At 40.2% G+C, this 25,910-nt stretch overlaps 1 non-coding gene across 1 annotated transcript; it reads right to left on the bottom strand.

The window, feature by feature from the left end:
* Positions 1-10,819: 10,819 nt before the first annotated feature.
* On the bottom strand, positions 10,820-10,891 carry TRNAE-UUC. The gene has a single exon. It is a non-coding gene; the product is annotated as a tRNA-Glu (tRNA).
* Between the last annotated feature and the right edge of the window lie 15,019 nt (positions 10,892-25,910).

Consider the following 25,910-nt stretch of genomic DNA (forward strand, 5'->3'; position numbering starts at 1 on the left):
CATCTCTCATAATCTCTCATCTTTCCTTAGACATTTCTATTATCTTGGACCTAAAAGATACCTACCTGTACATTCCTATTCACACAAATCACAGACAACTCTTAATATTGTATATACTGGTATATCACTTTCAGTTTGCCTTTTGTCCTGTCTATGCCTCCAAGGCATTTTACATAATGCTTAACTCATCACATGTTTTCAGGCTCCAATGTATACATATTTATCCTTACCTGGATGATTTCTTGATTAAGACTTTAGTACAAAAGACTCTTCAGGACTTGACTTTTCCTTCTTCTATAATATATTCTGAACACCAAGACAGCCCCAGAACCCCCTCAGTCTTTGTTTTTTCTTGACTGTATCCTGGACATTTCCAACATGATGGTATTCCTTTGTTCAAAAATAGTTCAGTACTTGATGATATCCTTTCTATGCCTGACAAATTTTCAAATGAGCTAGGCAAGAGAGAGATTCTGAGAGTCCTGAGGTTTATGACATCCATATTTCACTTGACAGACTTCACATGAGGAAAGTTCAGATGAACCATTAATCTCTTTGGGCTCACTCAACACTGTTATCCTCTTATCTTTTCCAATACCCCTGTTGCACTTTGTGAAAATTCATTTTCTTTCCATAACGCCCCATCAGTGGGTATCAACAAATGCACCAGATTTTGCATGAGGAGCCTGTTCAAAAGTTATCAAAGTTATGGGACTCTGGTCCATGCAAGACAAGAACAATCACATAAACATCAAAGAGATGAAAGCTCTGATCTTTGCCAGTCAAACTGTTCTTCATTCTTGAAACTGAAGACCACTTCAAATTCTTACAGCAATACCACAATCATGATATAGCAGAAAACAGGAGAGAACAAAGTCCATAAAGTCCCATCCCTTTTGCAGACTTGTGATGATAGCCTGGGATCTTACAGTTCAGCACAACTGCTTTCTCCAAGCTGTCTACATTCTCTCAGAACAGAATTCAGTGGCAAACTTCTGGAGCATCACCATGGATGTTAAACCAAAAGGTTTTCCTTCAGATTATCTATTATTGAGGAATTCCTCAGATAGAGCTAGTTGCCTTCATTCCAGTGAACCAGCTCATAATTTTTGCATCACTGTTCCTTTAATGAACATCTTCTCTTTTATGCATTCCCTTACTTTCTTCTCATTCTAAAAGTCCTTCTAAAGATTCAGAAAAATAATCCAAAGGTGTTGGTGACCCCATTTTGGCCCAGACAGCATTGCTTCTCCTTCTCCTTCATCTAGCAAGGGCAATCACCATAAATTACTCCACAGGATGGATAAACTCAACAAACGTGCTCTCTTAAAGAATTCCCCCAAACCTGGAGACATTGAAGCTAATGGTTAGGATGACATGCTTTTAATTCCATTCAAGTACCTTTACTCTGGGGAAGTGCTGTAGGTTGTAAAGGAGGCAAAGATAATTGCAACAAGAAAATCATATGTTTCAAAATGGAAAAAATGTTCTCTATAGTGACACAATAGACTGCAGGACCCATTCCAAGTGGAAGCTCCCATTATCCTCAAATACTTGTTTGATCTGTGAGCGCTCAACTCATTTCTGGCATACACTTCTATTAACGTGCATTTATCAGTTATTTCAGCTTGTCTGCTTATTTACTCTTCCCCCCTTCTTCATGTTATAAGGAGGGCAAACTGTTTCTGAAAGGTGTCCTACACATCAGGCCTCCTAGGAAATGTATTCCATCTCCTTAGTAGATGAACTGTGTTTTTAAAAAGTTAACTTTGCCACCTTTTGAACTTTCTTCTTCAGCTCCTTTTATTTGTTTATTTGTTTATTTATTTATTTTACTTAGGCAGTTTTTTCATTGCCTTAACATTTGCCAAAAGGTTTTCTGATTTGCAGGCACTCATGTGTTTTCCCTTCCTGGTCTTTCATAAAGATAAGGTTAGTATCAGAACAAACCATTCCTTTACAGAAAGAAGGAGGGGAGGAATGGAGAACAAGAATGATGCCAACTGGGAGACTGAAGAAAGATATAAAGAATAAAATGATGCCATGGAGATGGAGCAGAAGGCAACATAAAATAAAATACTGGGATCGAATGCAGGTAGGTGGGAGACTGAAACCTTGGGAAGAAATAGCGGAGGAAAGCCAGATAAATACAAATTTAGAATGGGAATGCCAAGATTTGCAGAGGGTAGGGATGAAAATGACCTTATCCTAACTTTTATAGGTGGGTGGACATCTGTTAAATTATCTATACCTCTTTAACCCCGAGTGGATGAGCATGCTAATGTGTTATATACTATCTCTCCAATCTAATCAAATTCTTTTACCAGTGGAAATGATAAGTATGCTCATTTTGAACATCTAAACCTACTACTAGATTCCTAATCTTGAATATGTTCATATGTTTCTTAAATATTCTACCCTAGTAATGGTCACACTTCTTGAGACCCTGACACATCATTATTACAGACCATATTCAAATGTCATCCTATAGCTAGGATCCTTTGCTGAAAACATATTATTTCCCCAAGCATTCTGCATTTCTAAAATTGCAGTCTTGGGCAGGACATAAATGCATACTTTCCAAAGTAATTCTGTTGCCTAAACAGCAGGCCTCACTCTGATGTGCTTTGCATATTATCCATTTTTCATTCTTTCTATTACTGTTTTCCTATGGGACACCAGTCCAGTTGCTAATAGTAGTCTTTATAAAACATATGTAATCTGTTCTTTCCAGCTTCTCAGGGATGGTCGTGAATCCCATTTTTTTCTCTTTGTTCCCCTCTACTCATCGCTCATTAGACCCATTATAGAGTACAACGCCCCTTTTGGTATGTACCTCACAAGACATCTGCAACAACTGGAAAGGCCACAGAAATACTTCACAAAGAGGATTACTGGCCTCAAACAGATGCCCTACGCAGACCGTCTCAAAAACTCCAGCTTTACTCCGTCGCATATCGCCTACTCAGAGGTGATCTCTTCCTAACATAGAAAGCTATGTCAAACCCAGAGCTGTTGGACATGCTCCACTTAAGGAAATCCCAATCCCTCTGAGCTACATGCTCTAGGGACCTAAACCTTGTCACCACAATAAACAGAACATGCTGGAGGGATAGATTCCCATCCCAGAGACTTCCCATACTCTGAAACAGACTACCTATCTATGTCAAACAGAGCTCCTCATTAGCACTCTTCAAGAAAAATCTTGATGATTGGATGAGAAATAGGAAATTCACCCGGGGATCACTTCTGTGGCTCTGCTTGACAGGGGCACAGGAGAATAATTTTCTTTGGTGGCGAAAGCCAGGGTACCTTTTTGGCTAGGCTTGTATAGGCCCTAGGGTCAGTAGCCTAGTACCTACCTATGAACCTATAGGTCTTGGCTGCTTTTTCACCTGTTGATTTTTGCAGTTGTATCAGCTCATCTGAATAACTACTTAAAGCTTAGTCAGATATTTCCAGTCTTTTGTCAGGTGATGTTATTTTCCTTGAGTCTGTCACTAACTTTAAATAGCTCTGTCCGATTAGAACAAGATACTCCAAGAAGCAAATCACAGACTCAAACTTGTAAAAATATAACTGCAACAAACAATCCAGATAGTATCCTTCTCTTCAGACAATTCTATTTTCAGTTCAATTAGGAATTACGAGTTGCCAAGTTGTAAAATTGTAATAGCGATTTAATAAAAAATTCCAGCCAAGTAAAAACAAGTTAAATTAAGTGCTTTTTGTCTTCCAAATACAAAGACTTCTTCAGATAAACTAAACTTTTCTACTACCCCATTATAAGTACCCTCCTACTAAGTCACATGATACATACAACACAATCTATTCACTGTTTGGAATTCATTAAGTGTTACATAATGAATTAACCAATGAGTGTTATACAGCGTTTACAAATAAAGTAGATCGCTATGCTTGCATACACAGAACAAGATGTATGTATATATATATATATATATATATATATATATATATATATAAATGAGAGACGTTTTTGATTGCCTATACCTAGCATATTTTATATTTATACTATACTTGCATTAAGTGCACCTATTTAAGTTCTTTAATCTTAAGATGCATAAAATGGAATACATTTCATTTATTCTTGGAAATAGGCAGGCATTTGTGCATAATTGTCAGACCAGTTCTAACCTCTCTAGTAAAAGGCTATCAGGTCCACCTCTTCCGTCTGATCTAATCTGATCTATGACTCGAAACTTGAATGTGTGTTCTGGGTGTTCCATTATGTGTCTTGCAAGAGCATTCTCTGACTTCCTATGACTAATACTGTACAAATGTTCGTATACTCTTTCCCTCAAGGTCCTAATAGTTTTCCCTATATAGAATACATGACATTGTTGACATTTTGCCAGATACACTATCATTTTGGACTGACAATTGAATTTCTCTTTAGTATGGTATTTTCTGTTTCTAATATAGAAAGTCTGCCCTATTTCCATGTGCTTACGAAAGTTGCACATTTGACACTTGGTCATCCCTGGATTTCTAATGAAGCTATAGGACTGATTTTCCAAAATGTTTTTAGCATTTCTTCCCTTCCTAAATATTATCTGAGGGGGTTTTAGGAGCTTTTTATTGACATAAGGGTCATTTTTCAAAATTTCCCAATTCTTATATAAGATGTTTCTCAAGTCTCGTGCATTAATGCTGTACGATGTCACAAAACTATAGCTTGTAAAGTTGTATTCTCTAGTGATATTTCCATTTTCTATAGCTCCATTGTCAGTGTAATTAGGGTCTTGTTCGAACCATAAAATGGGTATATATATCCCCCTATTTTTTTTATTACTAATTTCATCAATTAAGTTTTGTAATAGATCATATGGGTAATCTCTGTTGAGGAACATTTTTTCAAGCTTTTCACATTCTATCTGAAAATCAGATTCAAGGCTGGTCATTCTAGTAGCTCTTACCAGCTGTCCCTTCACCACAGATCTTTTTTGGTGATACAGGTGACAGCTGGTAAAGTGTAAGAAGCTGTTAGAATACGTTTCCTTTCTAAATATGGTACTAACATACCTGTTGTTACTACTATCTTTTCTTAACTCAATGTCTAAATATGAAAGCCTGTGCTCCCCATAACTTGATGTAAAACTCAAGAAATCTGACAATTTTGCAGGAACAGTTCCTATTGTGATGTCTCATTTTCTGTTGGTCTCTCCTTAATGTCTATTGTGGACTTTAGCAGCTTAACCAGTGCATCAGAGTGAGTTTAAAAACCAATTCCACCCCTTGGCTTACTAAAGATACCAAAACACTCATGCAACAAAGGGACAAGACCTGGAAACTTTAGCATCGCAATAAGCTCCCTGACACCCTACTTAAATATAAACAACTCCACAACCTAGCCAAAAAACATATTATACAGGATAAAAGAATCATATTATACCAAACTCCAGTCTAACCATTTCATGAACCCCAAACAATTCTGGAACTCCATCAACTCTCTTCTCAACCCAGGCACCAAAAACAACCCTTGCCCTGGCACTAGTAAATCTGACCCAGAAATAGCTACTTTATTCGACTCCTTCTTTACTAACTTCTTTACTAACTTCAGAACTCTATGGGTTGGGGGGGTTGGCATAATGGTTATACCTCACCAAGAGGATCAAAGGGCTCAAACAGATGCCATTTGCTGCCCGGTTAAAGAAACTCCAGCTCTACTCAGTGGCATACCGCCTGCTCAGAGGCGATCTGTGCCTGACGTATAAAGCCATGTCCAACCCGGAATTAATGGACATGCTGCACCTCAGAAAATCCAAATCCCATCGAGCTACGCGCTCGAGAGACTTGAACCTCAGCACTGAAATAAATAGGACATGCTGGAGGGACAGATTCATAATCCAGAGGCTCCCTTCACTCTGGAAAAAAATCCCAGTCCAGGTTAGGCAGAGTCCCTCATTGACTCTCTTCAAGAGGAATCTTGATGAGTGGATGGGAGATCATAGGTTTACCCCGGGTATCACTTCTGTGTCACTGTTAGACAGAGGCACAGTATACTAACCTCGAAAAAGGGCATAGCAAAATTAATTTAAAATGGGTGGCGAAAGCCAAACACACTCTGGCTAGGCTTATAAATGCCCTAGGGCAGATAGCCTAGTATGAACCTATGAACTCACCAAAACCTTCCCAAACAACTCCTGCTCCCCCAACTTAAATCCTCTCTCCAACCTTCCATTCCAAACACTCCTCCTATATTTCATCTCAAACCCATCCCCACCTCATATATAAAAAAAACTTCTCTCTAAGCTTAAGCCATGCTCCAATGCCCCTAATAACATCCTCTCACTCTTTCTAAAACTTGCAGCAGACAGCATCGCCATCCCCATTAGCACACTTATCAATAGATCCATACAGGAATCCTATGTCCCCAAACTGTGGCGTGCAGCCTTTATCCTACCCCTCCATAAAGGAGGCAAAAATAATAACATCTCCAACTTCTGACCCATAGCAATTCTCTCATCTTTTGCAAAAATTCTTGAGAAATGCATCCACCTCCAGCTCATGCCTTTCCTTACAAATAACCAACTCCTCACCCCAACATAATATGGGTGCCGTCCTGGCCATAGCACAATAACTGCTCTTCTCTCTTTTCTAAACATTGTAAGCCATGCCCTTGACTCTGGAGAACTTGTATTCACAGTCCTCCTTGGCCTCTCCAAGGCTTTTGATACAGTCTCCCGTACCCACCCTCTTAACCACCTTTCTAATCTCAATCTCTCACAAAACACCATTACCTGGTTCAGCAGCTACCTCTCTGCTAGATCTCAGGCTGTGAAATGGAAGACTGGCACCTCAGCCTTCCTTCCTACCCAAACGGTAGTACCCCAGGGATCCATACTCGGCCCAATGCTCTTTAATATCTTCATTATTAATTTCCATGCAGCCATTCCTAACACTAAGATAGTACAATATGCAGATGACTCAACTTTGGTTTGCTCTGCTTCTAACCCTGAGTTCCAAACAAAATCTCAAACTGCCTTCTCGGCTACTGAGAACTGGATGTTTCAAAAGCACCTCTCCCTGAATGCCAACAAATAAAAAATCTTACTATTCTCTCCTTCAAAATCTCTCCCCTAACCAAAACCTCTTTCAATATTATCATCCATGCCAACTCCACTATAGAAGTTGTTCCCTTTGCTAAACTTCTTGAGGTTACTATTGACGAACACCTAAAATTTCATGCCCATATTCAGCTAAATATTAAGAAAACCCATCAGAAACTTGGCATGCTGTACAGAAACTCCCACTTCCTCTCTCCTTCAACAAGACAGACCCCCGCCACTACCTACTTACTACCTTCACTGATGTATGTTGCTCCCCTACTAACCAACCTATCTTCCTCCAGCAATTATCATTTTTACCTACAGAAACAGTGACAGTAAGTATGCTTTTCAGTAAACTGGCATCTTGAAAGTCAGGAAAGTTTATTCCCTTAAGAACCAAAGAACAAATGCAACAACTTTCTTTGAGTGTTTCTATACTTAGCACCTGCATCAAGACCATAGTCCTAATTTATAATAAATATAGCACTAGAAACAAATCTCTTTGGTAGGACTCTAGTGTTAACTTAAAAGAAAAAGACAGGAAATCTTCAAACACTGGACCCATCCCAGTTTAGTTTTGTTAAGGACAGGTCATGCCTACTAAACTTGGTGGACTTCGAGAACGTCGCTAGAGCCATGGGCAAGGGCAAAACAGTACATACTGCCTATCTTGAATGGGTAAAGGCATTTGATACAGTACCTCACTCGGGTATTATAGACAAACTCACAAATTTAGGCATAAATTCCTTTATCACTGGATGAATAGCCATATATCACAGTTAGGACACATGAAGTCAGTGTGGGAGATTCTACCTTTACCTTTTAAATATTTGTAAAAGTACTACAACAAGCACTAGTTAATATTCTGTTGGTGCCAACTTGCATACAGTCAGTATTAAACAGCTCAGCAATATCAGGAACTTCCAAGTGAGTGAAACCGAGATTTTGTCTTTGCATCTGCTCTGAGACATTCAACAGCATGTTCAACAGAGTGGGAGTTTCCAGTTTGCAGTTTTGTTCTACAGCCTGATCACCTGTTAGCCATTTCTGAAAATCTTAAGCCTCTTCCTGAAATAACATGGATACCATCAAGGACAGAAGTGTTAGATGCACACTATATGTGGCCATAGACTTAAACCAGACTCCTGATAAAGTTTGGACATTATTACATCAGTGGTATGAACTAGTCAGTAGTGATGTTAAATGTAATAAAGCATTGCCATTGTTTGGTATAAATAGAAGTGAGAAAGTTTCTCTGTGTAAATGGATTAATTGTTTTGATCAGTATATGCAAAAGTATGAAACAAGTTGAATGTTTTAACTGTGGAGACAGATATCCTTGTCTTTAATATGTCTAAAGACTATGAAGGATAAGTCAGAATTCTCAGATGTAGTCAAAAGTCATTTTGTAATGCCAGTTTTTACCTTTTATAGAGAATTCCAGTCATTTTTAAATCATTCTAAAAGCTTACAGGTTGTACTGTAGAGACACCGGAAATGTTTCAGACCTACTGCTCACAGTGGGATACTCTTGGCAAAGCTAAGGAATTATCAGACAAACAGCTGGCTGATAAGCTAACACAGCTTAATGTTTGTCTTTTCAGCTTTTCCCGGTTAGGGGTCGCCACAGCGGAACTCCGGTCCGCTAATGATTGGCAGTAGATTTTTTATAGTGCCGAGTTCCCAGCCCGACGCCCAACCTTCAGCGAAGGCACACCCATTCACGCATGTCTTTCGGAGGCCACTCGACCATGGGGAGGACATGCAGACTCCACACAGAAGGCACTCCAGCCGTGAATCGAACAAGAGAACCTCTTGCTGGCTACCACAGCTTAATGAATTACATTATTCCTCTGCTGTAATTGTCCATCACATTATGCAATCAGTTTCGAGAAGTGTATAACACCTAAGCACATCAGTCCAAACTGCATTTTTATGAAGTTACATATGAATTCTGGAGTCGTTGGTATAAATTACTGTGTTGCTGTCTCTATCCCAGGTAAATAAAGGCTACTGTTACAGCTGCATGACTTGAAAAGTTGGTCTGATCTAGATGAAGGACTCCTGCATTGCAAAAGTGTGGTAAGATTGTTCTTCCAACTCTTTTACAAATGTTAGGCTGCAGATTGTTTTGCTTATCCTTGATTCAACTGAACAGCCTAGATGAAATTCTGTGTTGTGTCTTTAAAATTTCCTCAGTAGCTGCTTGAAGACTGCAAGTTTGCTGATGTGTCGTTTTTATTTACCTAGATGTTTATGCTGTTTTTTTCAGAGCAGTCCTGGGGGTCAGTGTGTTCCAACCAATCCCTTTTAGCTTTCAGAGTTGTAAAATGAGTGCTGCACAGACTGACAGCTCCACCCTCAACAGAAGCAGCATGACTGGTCACATTCAGTGCTGCACTGCATGATCGAAAATGCACAGATAAGTCACAGAACCCTGTTAGCGATGCTCTAAAGAATATTAGAAAGGGTTATTCAAGTTACATATATCAGAGTATAAGTCACTGCTCTGTCCTATTTCATGTGTAACATGGGCTGTGTAGAAGTAGTACTCTAGATACCACTGTTTCAAGTGATAAAAATAAAATCAAAGCTGTGTTTGCAGTGCCCTCTGCTGCTAGTTTGGAGACCTAATATGTACAGCATTTGGTACTTCAAGGTGTTCTCCTGTCCATCTGCAAACAAAGCCCAGCCCTGCTTATCTTCCAGTATTAGGTGGGCATAATCATTGAAGTTAGTCTCTAGCCAGAGACAGATGCTTTCACAGTATCTTTATAGTGCAGTTTTCAGTTGCTGGCCATGTACTTCCTATTGTCGTACATTTCTTCTCTACTATTCTATTATTTCTTTTTGTGGTAGCTGTCATGCTGTAATTCCCAGTCAGCAAGTACAGCAATGCAACTTTTAACTGTCACATGATGCATGCTGCATCTGCCATACCTGATTATTTAATTTCTTCATAAAACAAAACAATTGTGGCAACTCTCAGGAACTGTAAACACTAGCATTTTTTTCACACACACACAGATTTTTCCAGTGTTCTTTCTTGATATCAGCATTGCCAAACTTCAGCCAACATTTTCTGTAGGCTTCCACATGCACAGGTATGTCAGGAAAGTAATAATCAGCAGCTAGTAATGCAGTAACAAAACTGCAATGTACACTAGAGTATTAGTGTGCCTGAGAAAGAAATGCATCAGAACATTTAGAATGTCTACTTGAAATCCATCATCAGTAAATACAGTTAAAAGTGCTTAGCAGATCCATGGCTAAATAATGTCTGCAGCTGTTCCTCTAACTCCCTTAACCCTATACATCCTTGTTCTGTTACCCATGTAATGATCTTTTTCATGTGGTGTCAACATTGGCTTGCTGTTAATGTGGACCATTAGCGAAAAAAAAAACTGAAGATCAGAGAAAACATAGGAAATGGATAGTACACTTTCACTGGTAAACAAAAGTTCCATTTGATTAATCAGGAATGAAAGCACCCTGGTGCTTGGTATGAGGTGCACTCAGAGACCACAGCTAATGAAAAAGTTGCAGTAAATAAATACACAGAAAAGTTGTACATTTCCTATTTCGAGTGCCAGATTTGTTGACACACTAATTTTAAAGGCTTCCTTCAACCAGTGAATTATTTGTTTATTAATGTTTCTTAACCGTGAAGTTTTGATTGGGTATAATCCAATGTCATCAGAGGGCAATTTAGAAAACTGCCACATATTTAGATGTGCACAAAATTAATGTTCCCATACCGGGAGTCGAACCCGGGCCGCCTGGGTGAAAACCAGGAATCCTAACCGCTAGACCATATGGGATTGTGCAAGAGTTTGCTGTCATCTTTATTAGTATACTTTTCATTATTAATGAATAAAAGGTGTAATACTCTGTAAATTCTCATAATGCAAATGTGGTACATACATTTTTTAAACTTCCATATTTCATTCTTTTTTCATTCTGTAAATGGGGAAGTAAACTAAACCAAAAGTAAGGTGGATGCTGCAGAAATTCATTTCTCAAAGAAGAGCTGAACTCCAAACTGTTGTGTCTTTCGGCTTTTCCCGGTTAGGGGTCGCCACAGCGGAACTCCGGTCAGCTAATGATTGGCAGTTGATTTTTTTAACGTACTGAGTTGCCAGCCCTAACGCACAACCTGCAGAGTGGAAATATTTGATTACAATAACATGCACCTGTATCATGTGCAAGAAGTGACTAGCTTGCTATACTAACTTGCTAATAAGCTAACTCTTACCATTTCCTTCTGTTATCAAAAGAAGTGAAATTCTGTCAGATAGTTCACAGATTATGCAGCACTTTATGACTGTGTTGCTCACACTCAACAGGTAGTTATGCCAGGCTAGCATTAGAATGGTTTCCAATAACAGGACCCTATGTAAGCTGCCTGAAATATCTCCTTTTGGTAGTACTACAGAAAGACATCAAGATTTCCACACCCTACCATGAGTCTGTGTGGAGTCTGCATGTCCTCCCCATGGTTGGGTAGCGTTCGAAAGACATGCGTGCGTAAATGGGCATGCCTTCATTGAAGGTTGGGGGTCGAGCTGGCACCTCGGCGTTTCATAAAAATCTACTGCCAATCATTAGCGGACCAGAGTTCCGCTGTGGCGACCCCTTACCGGGAAAAAGTCGAAAAAGACAAACAACAACAACCATGAGTCATAGAAACTTGTGATCAATGAAGATCTTAAAAAGACTAGCCTTACATTCCCATGGTATTTTTAGTGCTTATATTTGCATATATATAACCCAGAAGCAGGCAGAATAATGCTGTGTTAGGACATTTACTTGTTGGCCTCATCCATGAGGGATGTTGGTGCAAACCAGAGGTGAATTTGCAGCTTCCCATCCTTTCATCCAAATTGCATATGAATACAGGAAGAGATGTACTTCCCTTTATGTAAATGAAAGATGGTTCAGTAGAAGAGGTGTTTTGTATGATACACACACACATCCCTCTGACATCTTCTATTTATGTTGCAGAAGAGTTCATAGGTGTGTATTAGGCTAATGGCCCTGGAGCCTTTACAAGTCTAGTCCATAGGATTACTCTGGCATCATGCCACCTGACCTTAGTTCCCAGTGCCTCTGTCGAGTAGAGCCACTGGAGTGATCCTCAGGGTGAATTTTCTATTTCCCATCCACTCATCAAGATTTCTCTTGAAGAAGGCCAGTGAGGTGCTCTGCTTGACATGTATGGGAAGTCTATTCCATAGCATGGGCAGTCTCTGGGTTATGAACCTGTCCCTCCAGCATGTTCTGTTGATTGTGCTAATGAGGTAGAGGTCTCTGGAGTGTGTGGTGTGGAGGGATTGGGATTTCTTTAGATGTAGCATTTCTAACAGAGCTGGGGCAGAGATGGCTTTGTAAGTCAAGCAGAGATCGCCTCTTAAGTAGGTGATATGAGACAAAGAATAGTTGGAGTTTTTTGAGACTGTCCATATAGGACAAGTGTTTAAGGCCTAGGATCCTCTTTGTCTGGTACGTAACAAATGGGGCATTGTACTTGATGAATGGCCTAATGAGGGAAGAGTAGAGGAAGACAATGACCTCTTTCTTCCTGGCTGGAAAACCCTTAGTAATGAGATGTGCCACATAGAAGGATTTTTTGACCGCAGTGGCAATGGGGTGGTTAAAAGAGGGGTTGCTGTCAACCTGTGTTCCCAGATCTCTCATTACACCTTCTGTGTTCAGTGGACTACCATCGATGTGATAATTCATGAGAACCTCTTTTTCCCCAAAGGGAATGATGACACATTTTTTTGGCATTGAGCTTAAGGCCATGGTTCTGACACCAGTCTTTGGTCTCAGTGAAGCCTTTTTGCAGGATGTCAACATCACTTGTGGAGTTAATAATAGCTCCTGACTTGCAATTGTCTGTGAACGTTGTCAGGCAGAGTCCCTTTTTGTTGGCCTGGACTTTAGAGAAGTAGAAACCAAACAGGAGAGGACCCAGGACCAAACCCTGTGGGACCCCACTCGTGACTGGTCTTCAGTCTGACTTGGAGTCAGCTACTTTCACACTGTGGCTTCTAGCTATGAGCGAGTTTGCAACCCACCTAGTGATGTAGGGGTAGGTGCCTAGCTTAGTGAGGTTTTCTATGATTCCTGAGTGGGGAATGGTATCAAAGGCCTTGGCTAGATCAAAGTAGGCTGTATGAACCACCTTGCCTTCATCCACAGATCTGGTGACTGACTCAAAGAAGTCGACAAAGTTGAGCAGGCATGATCTACCCTTCACAAAACCAAACTGTGTGGGAGATTCCTTATAGACTTGTTTATTAGGTCCATGATGGGAACCATGTACCAACTCTTTTGCTCAATGTTTTCTGGAATTCATAAATTCCAATGCCTTGGATCATCTTATTCACACCCCCACCAGAGGTAGCAATATCCTAGAACTGGTCATTACCATCATGGGCAACCGGTGTTCCACATCAGAGGTCAATTGCTCGTTGCTCAGATCCGACAACAAGGTAATCACCCTAGACATCCCCATCCCGCCCCCACCCCCAATTAGAGAAACCACCGTAAAAAACTTCTCCAAAGCCAACTTCACATTTCTTAAGACAGAAGTGGCAAACTTCATGATACCCATGCAGACGGACAATAGAGGTACGACTGCTGAATCCTACACAAATGCACTTTATAAGCACTTACACAAGTGCATGGATCATGCTATCCCTAATAAAACCAAGATGCTATCCTCCAAAAAAAGGAAGCCAATCTGGTGGTCCTCTGCCATAAACAAACTCTACAACAGAAGAAAGAAACTGTTGCAAAAAAAAAAAAAAGAGTAAAATTCCATGACTGGAGGAACTACCTGGTCAACCTCAGTAAGAAGCTGAGATCCCTCATAAAATCCTGCAAAGCTAGTTACGAAAACAAAATTGCCACTGACTCTAAAGACAACCACAAAGCATTCTATAGCTATGTCAAGAATCTCAATGGCAACACTCAGATCTGCTCTGAGTTACAGCACAATGGCACTAAATATACAGAACCAACTGATATTGCCAACATCCTGGCAGATAGGTTCAGTGCTAACTTTACCCCCCTCTCACCCCCTAGAGGGCCCATCTCTATACCGGAAGAATGCAAAGTTCATGTAATCACGGCTGCACAGGTAAAAAACACACTCTCCAAAGCCAAGAACACAGCATCCATGGGACTTGACAATATCCCAGGCTGTGTTCTGTACGAACAACCTAAGTACCATGTTCAGTCATAGCGTCACCTCAGGCTTTGTGTCCAGTGAATAGCGCACCACAAAGGGGAAGCCACGACAGACCCCAGGAACTACCACCCCATTAGCCTGACGAGCCTAGTCTGCAAAGCCATGAAACTTATCATCATGGAACTCATAAACAAAGACATTGGTAATCCCCAAACTCTGGACCCTACCCATTTCGGGTTTGTAAAAGGCAGATCATGTCTCCTAAACCTGATTGACTTCTTTAAAGCAGTCACCAAAGCCATAGATGAGGGTAAGGTGGTTCACACAGCTTATCAAGATCTTGCCAAGGCTTTCAACACCATCCCCCACTCTGGAATTATAGATAAGCTCACTAAACTAGGTATAATTCCCTATGTCACAAGATGGGTTGCCAACTGGCAAATGGACAGAACCCACACTCTGAAAGTAACAGACTCCAAATCCGACTTCAGACCAGTGACAAGTGGAGTACCACAGGGTTCAGTCCTAGGTCCTCTCCTGTTTGGTATCTACTTCTCTGAAGTACAGGATAACACAGAAGGTCTTTGGCTAACAAAGTTTGCAGATGACTGCAAACTAGGAGCCATAATCAAAACTCCAAACAATGTGGACATACTACAAAAAAGCCTCACTGAGACAGATGGCTGGTGTCAAAGCCATGGCCTGAAGCTCAATGCCAAAAAGTGTATTGTCATCCCCTTTGGTAAAAACTCTGTACCCATGAACTACCACATAAGTGGTAGTCTACTTAACACTGAAAGTGTGATAAGGGACCTTGGGACACAGGTGGACAGTAGTCTCTCCTTTGATAATCACATCACCACAGTGGTCAGGAAATCCTTCTACATTGCTCACCTCATGACAAAAGGTTTCTCATCCAGAAAAAAAGAGGTCATTGTTCCCCTCTACTCATCACTCATTTGACCCATTATAGAGTACAATGCCCCTTTTGGTATGTACCTCACAAGACATCTACAATAACTGGAAAGGCCACAGAAATACCTCACAAAGAGGATTACTGGCCTCAAACAGATGCCCTACGCAGACCGTCTCAAAAAACTCCATCTTTTCTCTGTCGCATATTGCCTACTCAGAGGCAATCTCTGCCTAACATACAAAGCTATGTCAAACCCAGAGCTGTTGGACATGCTCCACTTAAATAAATCCCAGTCCCTCGGAGCTGCACGCTCTAGGGACCTAAACTTTGTTACCACAATAAACAGAACATGCTGGAGGGATAGATTCCTGTCCCAGAGACTTCCCATACGCTGGAACAGACTATCTATCTATGTCAAACAGAGCTCCTTATTAGCACTCTTCAAGAAAAATCTTGATGCTTGGATGGGAAATAGGAAATTCACTCCAGGGATCACTTTTGTGGCCCTGCTCGACGGGGGCACAGGAAAATAATTTTCTTGGGTGGCGAATGCCAGGGTACCTTTTTGGCTAGGCTTATATAGGCCCTAGGGCTAATTGCCTAGTACCTACCTATGAACATGTGATGGTGCATTCCATAGCTTTGCATATCAGACTTGTCAGGCTAATGGAGCAATAGTTCCCCGGGTCTGTAGTATCTCCTCCTTTGTGGAGAGGGATGACTATAGAAGTGCACCATTCAGTAGGGACAAATCCTGACGTGAGGCTGTTATTGAACAGGGAACACAGGTGAGGTGCCAAGATCCCTTCAGCTTTCTGTTCACACAAGAAGGGACAACTTTCAGGAGATTATAATTTAGCTACATTCTGTGTATAAGGTTAATTGATACTAGGTCCAGCATGTAACTACAGTGCCTAAACATCTACAACAATATAATATTTTGCTTATGTATGGTTAAGGAGCGGTATCATCCAACTGAGTTCTAGAAACAAATTCTTCATCCCAGAAATTTGAAGGGATAATTCCAGTGTTTAAAATTAGGGTCCAAGTTAAGCTGACAGATGTCACGCCCACTTTGACACATCACTTTCATTTCCACCCACAGTGTCACATTACTTTTAAATATTTTATTTATTGACATTTGTTAACTGGGTTGGTCCAGCTGGGCTTGTGACTCATTTTCATTGGAGTCCCGAGGAGAAAAGCTCCAAAACAAAAACACAAACATTTTACAGAGAATCAAACATTTAAGTCAAATGTGGTCAAAATCAGTTATACAAGAACGTTAGAGAGACAGAACAGAAATGCAAACACGATATATATATATATATATCAATATTTTTACAGACTAAAAATATATTTACATATTTGCAAAAAGAGTTAAGTCCAACATTATTGATTGTAGAGCTTAATAAGTATCCATAATAGTGGAGTACTTAGCTGTATGTGGAGGGACTGAAAAGGTATATAGTAGGGTTGTGAGGAGCTTAAGTAGGGGAGTGACAAGGATATATTTTGGAGGTGAGTAGATGAAGTTTGAGTTTTTCTTTAAAGTGGGATGGATGAATGATGGAACAAATGTCTCTTGGGAGTTTATCCTGTAAATCCACAGTTTCAGTCTTGTTTCAGCTCCCAGGATAAACTAATCTTTGGATTTGTGTTCCTCTCCAACTTACATTGGATTGGGGAACTATGCCCCCAGCTCCTGGCTCATATTTAAAATAAAGAAAGCTGTGCCAGGGAAAAGGGACGTCAGTGTATACTAATTTTTAAATTTTTCATCACTCATGCTTCTGCAGGTGTACAAGCAGCCTGCTCATAAAAATTGGTGCATTTGTCTAGTAGTATTCAGAAATCAGCACATATCAAACTAGAAGCTGAAGAAAGAACAGAAGAGTGGATCTACTAATGCTCCAACCTTCTATCACTCACTTGCTTTCTGTGGAATTACTAGCAGGTCAGAGAGTCACTACACCAGGATAGTATTCAAAAATCAGAATACAGTAAAACATGAAAGAAAGAGTGGTGAGCTTTGGAACAGCTTTTGAACAGCCCATCTGTTGCTGGAGGAGTGGTTTCAGCTCAGAAACTGTAGTTTTATTGGTCGTTTTTTGCTATTTCTATCCCTTTCATCTTTCTGTTTAAAAACCCGTGTTTGCGTGGTTTTGTGCATCCTGCAGTGCTGCTTAGCTAGGATTAAACTATTCCCAGTGTCATAAAGGCTGCTGTTCAGTTTTTCCCTTGGAACTAGCCAGTTTCTTAAGTTTAGCACTTGAATCTGCTTTTCTGTGCTCAGCACTGGTTCAGATCTACAAATTACTGAAGCACTCAATCTTTTTCATTTCTTAGGGGTTAACATTTTTTGTATTTATCTTCCTCAAGTTACTTCGAGGAAAACAGCTCTAGTAATTACTTCCCTCACTTATCTAGAGGAAAATAGTGATTACCGAGACATGTCCAAGGGACAGCTCCCGGTGTTCTCTCCTGTCGACCTGATGAATCTAGGCATCTTGGGGCAATGTAGCAATTGTCTTATGTACACTGACAACCCTCTCCTCCTACCACCCAACACTACAACCTGTGAGAGATGTATTTATTTTGCCAAACTGGAGGCAAAGCTCTCTCAACCCAAGACTGAACTTCTCAGTCAAGAGGAGAAGGTAAACACTCGCATCACACCACACTCATCACATAGTCACATTACACCTACACCACCAAAACCCACACATAGATACACAAAAACATTCTCGGAGGCTCTCAATAAGAATCTACCCAAGCAACAGAGACCTCCAAAGCAGAAACGCAAGCAACCTCCACCCCTCAACACAACCCAAAAGTCACATAACACCAGACCCAGTGTGCTACAAACACAGCCCATAAGGCAAAACAATGTGCCTAACACATTACTCATACGTGACTCTATAGTCAGGCACACTGATGTTCCACTCACCAGACTAGACAAGGAGAAGGTTACTGTTAGCTGCCTGTCAGGTGCCAGGATCAGCAACATAACCCACGCACTCAGGTCACTCCACAACAAGTACAGATATGACTCACTTATTGTCCAGGTTGGTGTGAACAACCTGAGACATACCTCCCTGGACTACATGAAAAGAGACATGGAGGAGCTCACCAATCTGGTAATACAGGCAGGTATGACCCTAGCCCTGAGTAGCATCCTACCTTTGCCCAGAATGATACCACAATACAAGGACAAAATGATTGACTTCAACAATTGGCTAAGCTTCTGGTGTCATTCTAAGGGGATCTAGTATCTGTCTGCCTGGGATGACATAGTCGACAGGCCACGATGCTTTGCCAGAGATGGCCTGCACCTGTCACCCCTGGGATTCTAGATTCTGGCTAAGACTCTTGCCGCCCCTATAGTGCCATTTTTAGGCAAGGTTCAAGTGACAAACTCACCACTGTAACAGATACAGGCAAGCAACAACTAAGGCTAATGCTACTCAATGCTATAAGTCTAAACCTCAAAATGCACTCACTCGAGGCACTCCTTAAAATGGAGAACATCGATATCTGTGCAGTGACTGAAACCTGCTTCAAGGCTTCAGGGAGCACCCCTGCATTACCAGGATATAACTCATACCATACCTTTTAGCCATCTAACCAGGACCAGAACACCAAGGGCGGAGGTGTGTCCATATTCATTAGGGATATCCGCACCTCCAGGCTATTTGCCCAACATAATGCATCCAAAATCATCCAAGTACAACTAGCTCTGGGCAGAACTGCAATCCATATTGTAGCTTTCTACAGATTCCCCACCATGCTCTAGGATTCCTACTCCTCCTTTCTTGATATACTGGAAAATATTAGGGTTCAACCAAACACCCTAATAATGGGAGAGTTCAACTACCCTACCATTATCTAGGAAAACTACTCATGTGCCAGCTCCTTTGCTCAACGCTTTCTAGATCTCATAAACTCCAATGCCCTGGATCAACTTATCCACATCCCCACCAGGGGAAATAATATCCTAGACCTAGTCATTACCAACATCAATGACTGGTGTTCCACACCTGAAGTTAACTCCTCATTGGTCAGATCCGACCATAAGCTAATCAACATAGATATCCACATCCCGCCCCCACCCCCCATTAAAGAAACCACTGTAAAAAAAATTTCCAAAGCCAACTTCATTAAGCATTCGACAACCTAAGCTGTCAAAGGAATAATATAGACCCTTTTACAAGCCTCTGGAAATGGACAAATGAAAATATGCTGCTTATTAATCACAGAAAATTGCTGGAATGGTCTTTGAGACCACAAAAAAACTTACAGAAAACTGCACCTAACAAAAACTGACACTTCAAACAATATGCTGTCTGTAGTAACAAGCAAAATATACAGGAATCACATTACGCCCTATCCTCTCATCAAGAAACAATATGGGTAATATTAGCAAAACACTTAAACAGTTAAAGTTAATCTACAAGATCTCCCACCTCCTCACCCCCAACAAAATCAAACCCATAGCTAGAAATATACCCATCCTAAAAACTGAGTATGGGCTTCCTTTTATAACTCTTCACTCTACCACAAATATACAAAATTACAAACTACTGTTACTGAGATCTGTAGATTTGCTCTACTTGCTGAACCAAGTGCACATCATTGTCAAGTCTTCTAGTGCTTCAGATGGCTACGCATCAATGAAAGATCAATCTTGCTACTAGGTTCACAGATACATACATCACTAAAAATGGAACTTTGTTGTTTAAAGTCCAACAAGTAAAAACAACCAAACTATTCCATGAGAGAGAGTCAGGAAGAGGGCTTAACACTCATTAAACCATACCTTAAGAAAGCCACAGGAGTATGCACATATGCAGTGGCTCCAGCATTCTGGAACATACCTCTCAACTGTCCAGATTTTTACACAATGTCCAGATTTTTGCCTCATATTTTTGGTCTATTCTTCATAAAATTTGTGTTTTTTTGGCAAATCATTGGGATGATCTAAGGCCTGAAGTCATTAAAGAATGCCGTACATTTGAGTTTCAGACTTTAAATCCTTGAGAGAATTTATGTTAACACAAACCCTGTTACTCTAGCAGTTTTCTAAGTTTATAAGAGCAATATTTAAAATCTGTCCCTATTTTTAGGCCTTTATCCTCCCGTTTTTGTCAGGCTTTCTCCAGATTTCTTGCACTAAGAGGTTGAAAGGTATGTGGAATAAACTCCCAGAAAAAGCTAGGAAGCATTCAAAACTAAATTAAAAGGACAATTGGTGCAGGATATCATTTGCCTATGCCTTAGAGACAATGGCTAGTCAGTGCTTGATGCCAGAGTAAATGGTTAATCATTGCATGCCATGCCTATTCTAAAAAACACACCTACACTTAGTATGATTGTACATTTACTAGAATGCTGAGTATTATAATGTCTTTCTATAACTGTGCTCTATGTACACACTTTGTATTGGCACGCTACCTGTCTTATTTGTACAACTGTCTCTATATATACAGCTGCGTATTTGATTTATAAGTATCACTGTATTAATAACTACTATACTTTTATGTGCCATCTGGCCAGGTCAGGGCTGAAAAGGGTCTGTGACTGGGCCACATATCCAGTTAAACCTGAAAATAAATAAAATACAATAAGAGTGTGTGTGTGTGTGTGTGTGTGTGTGTGTGTGTGTGTGTGTGTGTGTGTATATATATATATATATATATATATATATATATATATATATATATATATATATCTATGGATATACATACAGAGAGAGAGAGAGAGAGATTGATTAATGGTGTCAAACATGTCCACTCCTTAAACTTTTTAACCTGCATTTAGTTATTGGTTTCATTCCCAAGGAGTGGCATACTGCAGTGGTGATGCACCTTCATAAAGCTGGCCTTACAGCTGACCCAGGTAATTACCTGTCAAGTGTCATCTGCAGAGTCATGGAATATGTTATCATAGACTTGGCCTCAATAATTTGACTTTGTGAAGTGTACACTCTGATTACTGAATCTGGCAACTTGTTAAAAAGGGTTTGAGAGACTGTAAACAGTGGCTACATAGTACACATTGCATATCTTAAGCTGACCAAAGCCTTCAAACACCATTTACAAATTTGATATCATACAAATGCTACATGCTTTAAAATTGACCCATATCTGGTACGGCTGATAAAATGAATAAAAAAAACTGCTGAAAGACAGAACCCACGCAGTGTGAGCTGCAGGTGCCTCATCAAAAAATATGAAAGTGACCAGTGGTGGCCCTCAGGGATTGGTGCTCAGACTTCTCCTTTTTGACTTTTAGATGTCCTTCCTTACCACTATTACTGTATTTTTTACAAAATGGATATCCTGCCAAGGATAGCCATATGTCTGATCATTCCAAAGCCTTAGGTCCTTCCAAGCACCACACATCAAACATCTGTCTTATGTCCATGACGTAAGGTACATAAGTGACATATGAGCACTAAATTCTTCTCCAGCAACTTCAGCTCCTTCCCATAGGGACCCTAAGGAGGAATGGTTCAATATCTCTCTAGTGCTTTTTAACGCATTCTTGGCTTTACAGCAACCACATTTTGCTTCTTCTTCCTCTATTTTTACACCTCAAAACAGAAAGCGTGAGTCCTGTTCTGAAAAATAATTTTCTTTAGATTCAGAATCTGTGGATTATTCATCCCAAATTCAGTCTCCTGTGAGTATAAATTTGAGGTAGAAGATGCTGTCTTCTGATTTCCCTCATGAAGAACTCACTTTTGGTAATACCATTTACAAAATGTTGAAACACTAATTGGAAAGGTAAGCACATTTCTGATTCACAAAAAAAGATATTATGACCATATCTGTATGGAGGTAGCAATACTGTCTGCTATTCCACCTGTTCTAGAGGCTCTAGTGCATACCTCTCAACTGTTCAAAATTTTGCAGAATTTCCAGATTTTTGCCAAATATATTTGTTTTGTCCTTCACAAATTATGGTTTTCTGGCAAATCATTGATGAGTCTAGTCAAAAAATAATGACAGATATCTGAGTTTCAAACTTCACATCCTTCAGAATCTATATGCTTTTGAAAAACCTGTTACTCTGACAACTTTATAAGTTTTTAAGAGCAGTATTTAAACTCTACCTTGATTTGGGACTTTTGACCCTTCATTATTTTTGTCTTTGTCCAGATTTCTTGCACTAAGAGGATACCTTTCTGTCGGCTTCTATATCCCCCGAATCACATCCCCTTATCCATCCTTGCAAAATATGCTCAGTCTCCCAAGTAGCAAAGGATTCCATTAAATGTGGATATGATGCTGATGTTGCTAATGCTTCTTCTAGGGCAGCTAACACAGTTCAGTTCTCAGAAGATATGCCTGGCTTAGGATGCAGCCCTCCCTAGTTTCAAAGCCAAATCTCTTAATGCACCTTCAGACAAAGATAATCTGTTTGGTAACTCTTCTTCTGAGATTTTCATGAAACTAGAGAGAGTGAGAGATTTTAAGCAGTTATTAATTTCCCCAACACCTAATTTCAGAGGAACTTCCCTTCCAAATCTAGATGATTTATTTTTCACAAATCTGAAAAGCTTTCACAGCAAAACGGTAAGACATTTTTATAAAAGAAACAGTAGGACAAATCAAAGTCAGATATCAAGGGATCTAAAATATCCTTTCTTGGCAAACACACTGACTTCTGTTTTCTACTACCTCTGCCCTCCACTTTGACCAACACCTTCCCCTTGTCTTTTCCTACACTTTTAGGAAACAACAACTTCAGATTCTTATGCTTTGGACATAATAAAGAAATGATGCAGACTTCAGTGGAATTTCCCTTCAACTCCTTCAGGGATTCTTTAAGCCCCCTCAGAGCAACCCCCCCTGATTCTTTCATATCTTTTTCAACATGGGGTAAATAAGTTGTTCATTTCTCTCAAATATGGAAAGTTTTATTACAGACTCTTTCTAAAAGTGTTAAAATTCAAGATGTTAATTATTTATTTTATTTTCAGTTTGATTACCGGGGAAGTCCACTGGGCCTAAAAGTGCCCTTTTTCAGTGGAGGCCCGGGGAGAAAAGCACCGTAAGCAATACAAATACAATGAAGGTTAAATTATGTTAAAGTAAAATACAAGAATAGAATTCATACATTCAGAAATGCAGATGCATAAGATGTAAATCAAACAATGCAGCTAATAGATAATAGAGAACACCCATTACTGGAATATCAATTCAATACAATATGATACAAATATCTGTAAGAATAGGACATTTTTTTTTTTTACATTAGTGGTACTGATATATACAGTATTTACAGTTTGTAGTGTTAAGGAAGAAATTCATTAGTTAGAGAAAGACTGCCGAGTCTATTTTAGGAGAGTAGAAGTAAACACAAGCAATGTAGAATAGTCAGTGGGGGCATTCAGTAGAATTTATGTAGGGTGGAAGCAGGAGCATTTCCGTTTGGATGATAGGAATAGGAATAGTTGGGTCTTGAATGATTCTATGTTGGAATTATTCCTGAGAGAAGGGGGAAGAGAGTTCCATTTCTTACCTAGTGAGAAGGAGAGAAGTAGTTGGCCAGCGGGACGTTTTGGTTTGTAGATGGAGACAAAGTTTTGGTGTTCGGATCTCAGAGATCTATTCGGGATGTATGGAGGAAGGACGTTTGTTATGGCTGGGCATTTTTCAGGGTAGAATATTAATTTGTGAGCTGTGGTTAGTTGGAGATAGTCTAGGAGGTTAGATAGTTCTAGCCAGTTTAGAGATTGTAGGGAAAGGCAGTGGTGAGTTGAGGTTTTGGAATTAGTGGCAAATTTAGAGACCTTATTATAGCAAGTTTCAAGTTTAGAGATGATAGAAGAAGACAGATTAGTTAAGAGAGGGGCGCCGTAGAGTAGTGTAGGTAGAAGGTAGGTAGTTGCCAGGGTATGTCGAGAGGAGTTGGTAAGAAAGCGGTTGTTCCGGTAGAGCATACCTAACTTTTGGTGGGTTTTCTTTATGTTTTGTTGTATGTGCATGTCAAATTTCAGGATTTCGTCTATAGTAATGCCAAGAAGTTTTGCGGAGGGGACAACTTCAATAGCAGTGTTGGTTTGGCTTAGGACTATGAAAGAATTTTTGTCAAAGGAGAAAGCCCTAGTAGGAGGGAAGAGTAGTATTTTAGATTTGTTAGAGTTGAGGGAAAGATGGTTTTGTTGCATCCAGTTCTCTATAGTGGAAAATGCGATTTGGGTTTTGGTTATAAGTTCAGGTAGGTTAGAGGCGGCACAGACTAAGGTAGAGTCATCAGCGTATTGGATGACTGTTGTATCGGGGATGGCAGTGTGGAGGTTATTAATAAAGATGTTGAAAAGTAAGGGTCCTAGTATGGATCCCTGGGGAACGCCGGTTGGTGTTGGCAAGAAGGAGGAGGTAGAGTTCTTCCATCTGACGGCTTGGGATCTGTCAGATAGGTAACTGGAGAACCAGGCTAGAGAAGTGGGGGAGAGATTGAGGTTGGTGAGATGAGAGAGAAGGTGTTTATGGGAGATGGTGTCGAAAGCTTTAGATAGATCTAGCAGTAGTGTGGATACTAGTAGTCCGGAATCTTGAGCTTGATTGATTGTTTCTAGGAAGGATATTAAGGCAGTTATAGTGCTGTGGCCAGGGCAAAAGCCATGTTGGGTGGGTGTTAGGAGGTGATTCTGGATTAGGAAAGGCATAAGTTGGTGGTAAACACATTTTTCCAGTATTTTAGATATAGGGGATAGAAGGGCGATTGGATGGAAATTGGAAATGTTGGTGTTTTTGCCACCTTTGTGAAGAGGTAGGATGTAGGCTGAGTGCCAGAGTTTGGGTACATAAGACTCTTTTAAAGATCTGTTAATAAGGATACTGATAGGGAGAGCTATGCCTTCTGCAGCACATTTAAGGAAAGAGGAGGGTATATTGTCAGGGGCATTGGAGCAAGGCTTTAGTTTAGATAAGAGCCTTTTTATTAAAATGGTTGAAACTGGTTTGATCTGGAAGTTAAGAGGGCAGTTGTTACGGTTGTTGGGTAAAGTGGAGGGAGAGTTGGGAGAATTGTTTTTAGGGAAAGCTTTTGTGAGCTTAGCTATGGATTCAGTAAAGAAAGTGTTGACGTGAGAGCTCAGCTCCAAGTCAGTTAAACTAGGGTCAGGGCAGGGGTTATTCCTGGATCCTGGATGCAGAAGGGAATTGACTGATTTCCAGAATTGTTTTGGGTTTTTCATATTGTTGGTTTGTAGTTTATTATAAAAGTTTTTTTTTGTCTGCAGAGATTAATTTCTTTACTTGGTTGCGGAGTTGGGTATACTGAGGTAAGGTAGAAGACGTTTAATTTTTCTGGTAAAGTTTCCAGGATTTGTCCCTGAGGTGCATGCTTTGTTTTGTTTCACTGGACAGCCAAGGAGCAGGATTGGCTTTGACACGTTTGTTTCTTAGAGGGGCTAGGGAGTTGAGAGTATTTAGGAAGACAGAGTTAAAATGTTCAACAGCGTTGTCAAGGGGAAGAGAGTTTAGAATTTGCCAGTTTATTTGTTTAAGAATATTTGAGAAGATTGTGGGGTTCAAGTTGCGAAGGTTACGTGTTTGAATGTAGTGGTGTTGATATTGAATGGAGTTGGCTGAGCAGTGAATAAAGGCAGGGAGGGGTCACTGAAGGAGTCAGGGACAGTGCCAGAAAGAGTTATTTTGTGAGGGTGAGAGACTAAGATCCAGTCAATGATGGAACCAGGTGGATGGTTTTT

Source organism: Protopterus annectens, chromosome 10.part0 (assembly GCF_019279795.1).
Source record: "Protopterus annectens isolate FY-2018-M chromosome 10.part0, PAN1.0, whole genome shotgun sequence".
In the NCBI taxonomy this organism is placed as follows: Eukaryota; Metazoa; Chordata; order Ceratodontiformes; family Protopteridae; genus Protopterus; species Protopterus annectens.